Genomic DNA, 10906 nt, shown 5'->3' on the forward strand with positions numbered 1-10906 from the left:
AAATTAAGAGAGAAATGTAAAACTTTCACATTGCCTTCCAGGAAAATAATATTCCCAGATAAGTATTGGGAATTTGCTGCTATGGCTTTTTGTCCCTAGGTAAGTCACAGGGAAAATCATAAACATGAATAGCCTTGTTTATGGCCTCGGTGTTTCTCAAAGGGTGATGGGCTTTATATTACATTTTGTACTCTCCCAAGTACTTTAGAGAATTAGGTTTTTGCCAAGCAGGTTCAGGTTACAGAGAGCTATTGAAATTACCATTCTGACTTGTAACCACACCACAGACTCAAATACACACACTTGCACACAAATTCATGCACACATACAAAGACACACACACACACACACACACACAGAGAGACACACACACAAACACACACACACACACTTACATGGCTCAGTGGTATCCATGCCAAAGTAAGAGATGAATGTGGTTTTGGAGGAAGGATTGCTTTAAAGGAAAGGTAGTGGGGTACAGAATGAGGTCAAGCTGTAAAGCCCCTGAACAGTCCACTCTAAACAGAATGTGTGCTTGTAAAGTGTGGCTGCTCTTCACAGCTACTGTTTATACCTGTTTTTCCCTGCAGGAAGTGATGCAGAGATTTGCCTTTTATGTCAAAGTAGAAATGGTAGGCCATCAGAGAGTAAGCAAGAGTAAGCAGAGAGGTGCACATCTGCCTTCAACTGGTTCAGTGCATATTCACAGTGCCCAATCAATTCATTGATCATTATATGCCTTTCTATATGCATTTGGCTGACCAAAACGATTTACAGATATACATTTGTTACAGCCTACAGAGTCCGTTTCCCTGGAGCAACTCCAGGTGCCTGGCAACAGTGGCAGGAACATTTAGTAAATAGATCTTTTTGACGCAAATGAGTAATAACGTTTCAGGTTCTAAAAATGATAATAATAGTTAAACAATACATAATGATGTCAGCTATATATTTTCATGAAAAGGATCATTGTGTAACTGCAGGGCAACTGTTCCCTTCACCTGATAATACTGAAAGGAAATTAAATGGAAATCCTCATTTGGCAGTTTCAACCACCAATTCCCTTTACTATACAGACAGTGAGGAGAAATCACTTAGATGGAAAAAGGCATTCTCCTTGTGCTGAATCAGTGCTGGTTTCAGTGCTAAAAAGACCCTCATGAGCACATTAGGGAACATTATGGACCAAATCAAGTATTACAGGAAGAAGCTGTAAAGGTGTAGGTTTTGTGCAGCAAATGTTGTAGAATTGAAATGCCTGAGTGAATATATTGGAACTTGAAATAAGATTACTAAATATAGAATTCCATGTCAATTTGGGTAATAGAAGAAAACCTACAGAATCACACAGCACATGTGCATTTAATGTATGCAACCACACATCTAAAAGATATTCTGAGTAGTTCTAATCCTCCTATTCAGTCTTTTTTGGACATTGTACTTATTTATAAGCGCTGGACAAGAGCTGGACATTTCTAAGAGGAGTGTTAAGCCCACCTGCCTTTTTCTTCCTCAGGCTGAGATTGGTTGGCTTCTCAGAGGGGGTCCCTGAAGCCTTGGCCTACATGTAGCATTCAAAGACCGCAAGACTAAGAGCCACTCCTCCCTCCTTCCACAGACAAGAAGGACAAAGGGATAGAGAGAGAGAAAGAGAGAGAGAGATGAATAGATGGGAGGATACAAACAAAGAAAAACACAAAGGAGACAGTGACGTGTGTATTTTTTCGGGAGTTTGAAGACTTCCAGACCCCCTTTCAAAGATGAGGAGGCCGCTGAATGGAGCGTCAGACTGAGGGAGGGCGAGAGAAGTCAAGCTCTGCCCGACTTCATCAAACATGCCAAAGGGGCCAGGATCGCCTTACCTGTCAAACACCATCGGCTGGAATAGCCATCATGCTTAGCTGAAGGGAAGCATGGCAAACTGTAATAGATCTTGATGGTCTGTTAGCAAAACGACTTGAAAAGAGACTCCGCATGGTGTAAGGGGGAGGCTAACTACGTACATTTGGAAGCAGTCATAGTTTCTTGCCACTGGGAGCAAAACAAGCTTCCATGTAGGGTAATCCAGAGTCATGAGAATTGACATTTCATCACATACATGATGAGAAAATTGGCTCCAGCTGCACTTTATTATGGAAGTCTATCAGTGTAAGATGTGACTGATTGAGTGAGTGACTGCATGTGTGTGTGTGTGTGTTTTGCGTAATTCACATTATACTGATAAAGAGAAATGGTCTAGACTATTGGGTGCTCTGTGGAGAGTGAGAAGACTGTGACAAGGCTTGGACGTGCTATCTGAGCCACTCTGCATTGGCATTCCTGCCCACTCCTCTCACTCAAACAGATCAGATGGGGGCCGCCGACATTTGGAGTCCCTGATAGCTTTGACTTTGGCTATTAAAATGATTTTTTGGGCTAGGGAGTGGTTCAGAAATGGCAATAAAAAGTAGCTGAAGGAGAAATAAAACTTAAGGGACCATACAACTATGCAACCAAAATACTTTGAAGCTCACTTGAAATAGTGAAAAATATATGAAAATAATAATTGAAAAAATCATGTTTTTTTCTTTCTTTAAAAAGCAATACATATATTGGGGAGATTAATTTCATAGATCCACACAACAATGACATTTCTAGCAGAAAAATCAATGGTATCCCTGGCCAAAATGTTCAGTGGAAAATAGCTATTGTGTCTAACTGTGTCCTGCGCCGTTTCAGTCAAAGTGCTTCTACATTTATAGTCAACTTGAATGACTTGTATAAACTGGACTTTTGTTTTTGGCAGCAGGAAAATATTTTTTTATTTAAATTGTGGACAACTAAAAAATATATATAAAATAGCTTTATTGTTGCTTTAATGCCGTCATTGTTTTGCGTCTTTTCTATGTTTAAGCATAGTCCATAGCAAATTTTCATCATGGTATATATGGACAACATACAACATCAAACCTCATATGTTTTTTCATGTCATCTTGAGGAAAAGGTAATGCAGGACACTGTTGACTTGATAGTAAACGTTTCCTAAAGTAAAAATGTTTCTAGAGATTTGTTCCATGTGTTCTGTATAACAGGCATGGATGGAAGAGAATGTGTTAGCCTTTTTCAAAACATACTGTTTTCAGACGTTTCCTGACCCTCACTGTCTGTGTCTGTGACCTATTTTAAGAGCACCTGCTCAGGGTCAGACTCTCCTGGTCATAAATTGTAAGAAGAGTGGCAGTGTAGCCAGCGGTCGGCAGTTCTCTGTGTTATGGTGAAACCTCAGCTAACATTGAGTCTTTACTGCCAGCAGAGTGGACTGGGGCCTACATGGAGTCTGACCGCAGGAAAGAAACAGGCATGGGAACCTTTTTGAGGCCTTCAGTATGCTTGTTAGAGCACACAGAGAAATGCTCTTGTCCTCTTCAAAGTGAAAGAGTTGTCTGGAGAGGAGACTGGAATTGCAGAAAGTGTAATAAGTGTGAACGAGAGAGAGTTAGATGATGTGTCTTAAATGTGCCATTGGGAGGAGAGGGAGGGAGCATTGGAGCTGCTTTTGTTTTATTCATATTATCATTTTGCAGTGTCAACTAAAGTCACTTCCATGCAAAAGTGAGGAGGAGTATCGCTTTATTGCTCTTCAGGGCAAAAGCGTAAAATCATGGTGATGTTGCTTAGATCGCTAGTGTCCAAAGCTACTTCATGCAACGTGGTGTGACGTTATCTAGTGAATTTGAAGGAATCTGTACTGTATCTTTAATGGCAGACCGTCCTGATAGCTCTGTTTCTCCAGAAGGTTACCCGTCTCAAATCTTCCAGCTGTGTGCTAATTAATCTCCATCCATCTAGAAAAGATGTTTGAGTGTCAGGACCCTTTTTTTCCGGCCGGTAACCTTGGCGTAAACGTGCGCGGTGGTGCCGAGGCTTCGGCCACGGGGCCGGCTAATTAATAATGCAATATAAAGAGTGATGTAATGTTTAGAGAGCAAATCAAATCTGAATGGCGGGATAACTCACTTACGCGCACATTACCTCTCCCCGCGATGATGGATGGGAGCGGCAGGGTCGGCGGCAGCAGCACGGCCAAGCCAGAGAGAGGGCCCAAACCTGATTACCAAAGAACTCCTTTTCCTGTACGCAGCGTCTGTGATTGATGGAATGGACCCCGGGCCGAGTGATGGCCGCTTCACTCCGGCCCACACCGCCGTCCCGGGCCCCCCCCTTCCCCCACTTCCAATCCGCCTTTCCCGGAATTTTCGCTGTGATCGTTCCCGCTGATTGTAACACTTCTGTTCCCCGCAAGCTCTTTAAAAGGAAACCCAATCTGCGAGCTCTCCGAAGCGCTCTCTCTGTCCAGCATTCTCAGCCCACCAACCCCCCCACCCACCACTCGGCCCCGCAAACCCCCCCCCCGCCCGCCCGCCCCCATGCTTTTAACTATGATGTCTGTGTTTGTGTGGTGTATGGTGTGCAAGCCTGCGATACGACCCAGCACTCTGAGTCGTAGGAAACTGATGACACCATCCGGCCCATTGGCAAGGCAAAGTGAGAGCTGTGGAGGAAGAGGAGAGTACTTAGCAATGGATTCATAGCTTTATGCCCCATGAATATTTCATGCCCAGCAAGTTTTTGCTTTTCGCAGGCAGCCGAATGAGGCTGGAAGGTGAACAGGATTGGGCTTCACACTTGAGGGGCAATCAAAAGACCAAGAAAAAAAAAGAAAAATGGGATAGAACGAGAGAAACATCTGCAAGAGAGGGAGAAATGAGTGCAAATGCGGTTATCGTCTAAAACTTTTGCTTTTCGCCAGTGGATGCACATCAGCAGGTGAGCGAGTAAAAAATATTTAAAAAAGCCCCAGATGACAGATGGGCATTTGAATATATTGGTCTAATGTCATCCTCTCTCTCACACACAGACACACACACTCACTTAAACACACACACACACACGCACACACACACTCACTCACTCACTCACTCACTCACACACACACACGCACCAAAAGTTTTATATCACTGAAAGGGCAGTGCCACACAGCAAGTGCCAGGTAACAAATTGTCTAACAATTATTAACATGGGTGGAAGAGTCGTAATACAGATGTCTCTAATTCATGTCTGTGTGAGTGTGTGTGTGTGTGTGTGTATGTGTGTGTTTGCTGACATTTGTGGGTCAGGTTGAGGAGCTGATGGAGTGTGTGTGTGCGTGTGTGTGGGTGTATGTGTGTCTGCCCACCAGACGTGTTCATAAACCGATCGATTCCTGTGATGTGACATCTCTGACAAGCTCAGCTGGAGTCTTCCATGAACCCGTGGCTGCATGGCTGGCTGCATGGTTGTTTACCCGTTCTTTGAGACATATGGAAAATCAATACTTTTCAGAAGATGACCCCATGGCTGTGGCCTAAATTCGGGTCCGTCCATAACGCCTTCCAGACAGTCTCGTGGCATGTTACAGTACCTCTCTGTCTTTGCTGTGGTAGTTTGGTCATGTCACATGTCATGCTTTCTTTGTTCTTTATTTTTCTTTGGCGGATGATAACGTGAGGAATGGAAAGTGAAATCAATTACAAGGATGTGAGGCAGAGGAAAACTAAGAGTTGAGTTCAGAAGAATCACCTTTGGGAAGAATTCCTCTCCTAATAAGATTATATGAGAGGCACTTGTTCCCCCATTCCAGTGAAGTCAGAGATCTGGTCTGTTAATGTATGTAAAGTACATGCAAATAACCGATTTACTATGCATTGCATATTATTATGCTTTTAGAAATAAATAAATGTTTTATAAACTGAATGTAACAGACTCTAATTATCATGATGAACATCAATGCTTAGCATACTAGCGGAACAATGCAAAACTGCCCACTGTGTAATGAAAGGACTGGAAAGCTTCCTTCCAGCTCAAAGCTGAGTGTTGTCTGTCAAATTCTTTTGTAATATTGGCGTACTGATCTGGCTAAGATGAGCAGCTTGCTTTGTGCTGTCAAGGTTAATACACTCACTAGATTGATTTGCAATGACAACACACCAGGGGTACGGCATGATGCATGTTATTCGACATGTCCTTGGCAGTGACATATAGACAGCTTTGCCATTCAATAACAGTATGGCAGTGTGTTGAACCTATATTCATGACTTATTCTTCATCATTTAGAACAACATTTATTCAGCCATGACCAACTATATGAATCACACTTATGTGTCAGACATGTCACAACTTATATGCAAAAAATCCATAGTATGACCACTGAATCCATATACACCACCTGGGCAGTGTGAGGATTTTTTTTGCATATTGACTGTTAGTTATAATTGACATCCTGTCTTTCTCAGCAGGTGTACCAATTCTAAACTTCATAGCTCCGTTGAGCAAAGAGAAGAAAGGTTTTTTAGGGCTCCAAAAGCTTCCCAGCCTATGAAGAGATGGGATTATTTTTCCAAGTCTTCTGAGAGTTGGTGTGTGACCTACTTCAGGAGTGGTGACGAGCAGCAGCCATCCCACATTAAACCGCATCGAGGCTTATCTTCATGTGGGGCGCTGCAGTACCACACACACACACACACTTCCACTCTCTCTCTCTCTCACACACACGCACACACACTGTTTCTCTCTCTCACACACACACACACACACACTTCCACTCTCTCTCTCTCTCACACACACACACACACTGTTTCTCTCTCTCACACACACACACACATACAGACTGTACACTTACACTCTCTCACACACACACACACTGATTCTCTCTCTCTCACATACATAAAGACACATACACTTACACTCTCTCTCTCTCTCTATCTCTCCCTCTCACACACATACACACATTCACTTGTTCTTCCTCACACTCTTTCCCTCTCTCACACATATGATCACACACACACACACACATGTATTCAGACATAACCACACATTGAGAATCATGAGCACGCTCCCGCACACTTGCCTATGTAAACACACTATCATGCACATGGAATAAATAATCACTTATAATCACAAACTGGACAATGCTAATAAACTGGACAATGCTAAATGGTAAAGTTGTAGAGAACAATTAGCGATTGAAAAAAGTACAGATTGATTATTTTTGTGAAATGACACACTGCCTTCTCTTTTGCCGTTACGGACCCTATCTTGCTGTATGGTCTGACTCGCTGCAGCGCTCTCAACAGCAACAGACACGTCCACTCTAGTCTTGCACTGCTTCCCCAGAGTTTTGATAGCCTCGTGAGACCATCCTGATCTCGCGAGCTTCAGGGCTCGCAAGCTTTACTCGCAGATCAGTCTGGTAACTTTTTGTTAAAGAGAATTTGGAGCAGTTCACCAAACGAACGTCCAATCAGCGTTGGCTTTGAGGCAGGTTGAGGTATGATGCAACGAACAACATGACGGCATCCACAGATGAGATGAGCATAGGTATAGCGCAAGTTTTATTCAAATTAGAAAGTATTCCTGGAGGAATGGAGGAATATACTTCTCTAATGGAGGAATATAATTCATCTAATTGGTTGATTTGGCCCGTCGATAACCAACAAAGGTGGTGATAGACAGATGGTTTATCCAATCAGCTAACCAGTATTTCCGCCAATTCCCAAAAGTTCTTCAATGAAAAGTTCCCAGATGGACATGCGGAGCAAATCCATCTGGCGGAGTCAGGTTAGAGTTTTGACACCTGTGACTGATATCTAATTAGCAGATTTGCCCTATAAAAGGGCAAGTATCGGTTGCCTCAATGAGTGCGTTTTCATGCCGGGAATAAACCGTTTTGAATCAGTTTATTGGCCAAATTCCGTTTATGTCAATATTCTGTTTAACCTGTTTACATGCAAGTAGAATGTCACATTTTGAGCATATTCCTGTTTACATATGTGGCAAGTGGTATGAGGAAGTTAGTATAATGTATTGATGACTACGCCACCTAGGGGGAGGGTTCACCCCTAGGAAATAGTTTAAGCCAATGCTAACCCTTTGAGTTCAATTTAGGTCACACAGGTTCAAACACAGGAGAAGCTAGAGACTTAGATTCCAAAAATATACATTTTATTGACAGATCTTAGTTACAATTATAAAACCCAACTCTGAGGAAATGTCTCGGCAATTCCCCTGAAAGATACCAGTATGAGAGACACGACACACATACACACACATACATACACACCATACCGTACATACGGTGACCAGCGAGGCTGCACGTCAGCTGGCACACAAGGTCTATGGGCAATCTCAAGAAAAGGGAAAACGGAGCAGGGCGAGGGCTTACCACGACCGGCAGGACTACAGGAGGGGAGGGAAGCGGTCCAGAAGACACCCACAAATCACACGTGAGAATCACACTGCAATCACTGCACTCACACTGCAATCACACTGCACTCCAAAGCTAAGGATTGACACCCGAGGTGTGCTACAGGAAACGTGAAGGGACCCCACCACCTGAGGGTGAGCCTGCCGCTCGCTTGGACCACACCGCACCTGTCCAAAGGAGAACAAGGGAGAGAGGGGGGAGAGACTATGGTTAGAACTGTGGGTAGCACAATCACACTAACTTAGCATTAGCCGGTATGGTTATACTTAGCTTTTGAGCTGTGGGGCTGGAGGCTGGAATGGCCGCCCCACAGATGTTGAAGCCCCCAGAGGTCAAGCTGGAGCAGTGCAACCGCCCTGGTCACGGCGATGGGGGGAATAACGTTACTGCACACAAATACACGCTCACACACACCACTACCAACCACACACATGCACATGCACAGCAGTTCCCACAATGCAACACTACAATGAAGGGGCTGTAAGATACAGGTGAGTTAACCCCGCAAATACTCAAATGTGCATGCAGCGCAAAGCAGCTCTAAACATGCATCACAGGGAACAAAAAGGAAAGGCATAAGAAAACATAATAAACCACATGCAAATACACAGAAAGAAGCAAGTAATCAAACATGCAAAGCATGCACCATACGGCCAGAAAGCCCTAAACATGCGTTATGCAGATCAGTCCAAAATGAATCCCATGCACAATCAATCACAACTGGTACGACAAACAATACCACCAGTAGGTTACACAATAACCCCAGCGTCAAACCGAGGATTGAAGAGGACGCGATAAACTTCGTAAGAGACAGAACAGCAGCCGCGTGTGGCGTGGAGACACTTGGCGATGCCAGCCGACTTCATATATCAGGTTAAAAAGAGTTCGTTCCTAACCATCAAGTTGAGGGAGAGGGAGGGGGAAGCTGCGTTAGCTCCGACAACACCACTCTAGCTGCTTTAAGGCAGACACCAGGCTCAACAGTGCTACACCGGCCTCAACGCCGACAGGACAGACCAAGCTCTTACTCGTGAGAGCATTCACTTGATGGCGGCTTCACCATCCAAGTTGTGATCCACGCCAAACTACTATGCGCCCCGGAAGACGGGAAAGAGAGAAAGTAGCACATCCAGGTAGCAATTTGCGTTCCTAGATATAAGTCTGCCTAGGTCCGCCCTGTAATTAGGATGAACGCAGCCACACCAATCCAGCACAGGGGGAGAAGCAAAGGAGCCAAATAATAGGGCGTAGCCCAATCTGCTACACATAGCAATTGTCATTATTCCGAATAAGTCAGTGACGCAGCCCACAAATAGGCTCCCAACGTCATGACGTAAATCTCCGCTGGTGGAATTCGCTCTTTTGGCTGAATAATATAACGTCTTCAGGGTCTTCCACCTGTATTTAACTTTTTACATTACATTACATTACATTACATTTGGCTGACGCTTTTTAACCAAAGCGACTAACAACATGGTAAACAGTAAGTTTTAGAACAATTCTCACAATTTTAGGACAGTTCAAAAAAAACATTAGAGTACATGAACTTGTTCAGGTGTATGTCGATGGCCAGCCACATTACGTTTTTTACAAAAAAAAAATAAAAACGTCGCTATTATGACATTTTCTCCCTTCAATGAACTCCATGACATTTGCATGATTGCAAGACATAAGCTTGTCTCCTCATCTTTCCAAAAGTGTGCGCGTTGTTTCGCCATGATTAGGAGAGTGTGTGAGAGGTAATTGGTTCATTGTATCCTAATTCTGTGCGAATTGAGCATGCGCAGGCCTACAATGGCCTCTATGAGTGCAAATAATGGACGAGTGCAGATGTGTACGTGTAGTCACAAACAGGTTTTAGTAAAGCATAGTTTAGTGGAATATTTGTTTTCTATGGTCTCGCGTGCAAGCAGATTCCTTCAAATGCGCCGCTGACTATCAAAATACCGATGCACTGTTTGAAGTTGCGCTGCTTGCTGTTAAAGGGAATGACAGATGTCATTTTCATTGCTTTAAAGGATGTTACGGCCAAAACACCCATGACTGATTAAGAAACATAAGAACTGCCTTGTGCTAGGCATCTGAAGTTTGATAACGTTTGATAACAAAACCGCCCCCAATGTGGACTGGACTAACCCCTAAGCTATTTGACCATGTGTTTTAGATCGCCGAGATAGAGCCCAATGTGACACATATTCAACAGAACTACTAATAAACAGAGCATATAAGGTTCACATTTACTGTTAATGGGCACAGCCATCTTGGATATCGGGTAACAAACGGCTAACTAGCGCCTGATTTCGGAGTGCAGGGGACAAGCCAAGATGAGCTATGAGACATACGTTCACACTCGGTATCATGTTTCAACACACTTTAGGTCAATATCACACCGGAATTCTCCTTTAATTTACTGTATTTGGGGCAGCCGTGGCCTACTGGTTAGCGCTTCAGACTTGTAACCGGAGGATTGCCGGTTCGAACCCCGACCAGTCGGAACGGCTGAAGTGCCCTTGAGCAAGGCACCTAACCCCTCACTGCTCCCCGAGCGCCACTGTTGTTGCAGGCAGCTCACAGCGCCGGGATTAGTGTGTGTGCTTCACCTCACTGTGTGTTCACTGTGTGCTG

The 10906-nt window shown here is 43.9% G+C and overlaps 1 long non-coding RNA gene across 1 annotated transcript in view; it reads right to left on the reverse strand.

Annotated features, from left to right (window-relative positions):
• Nucleotides 1–9552, reverse strand: part of LOC121681744 — a 25390-nt gene extending 15838 nt beyond the window's left edge. The window contains exon 1 of the long non-coding RNA XR_006022268.1: nucleotides 9226–9552. This is a non-coding gene — a long non-coding RNA (uncharacterized LOC121681744). The remainder of the gene's footprint in view (nucleotides 1–9225) is intronic.
• Between the last annotated feature and the right edge of the window lie 1354 nt (nucleotides 9553–10906).

The sequence above is a fragment of the Alosa sapidissima genome, chromosome 14 (assembly GCF_018492685.1).
Source record: "Alosa sapidissima isolate fAloSap1 chromosome 14, fAloSap1.pri, whole genome shotgun sequence".
Classification (NCBI taxonomy): Eukaryota; Metazoa; Chordata; class Actinopteri; order Clupeiformes; family Clupeidae; genus Alosa; species Alosa sapidissima.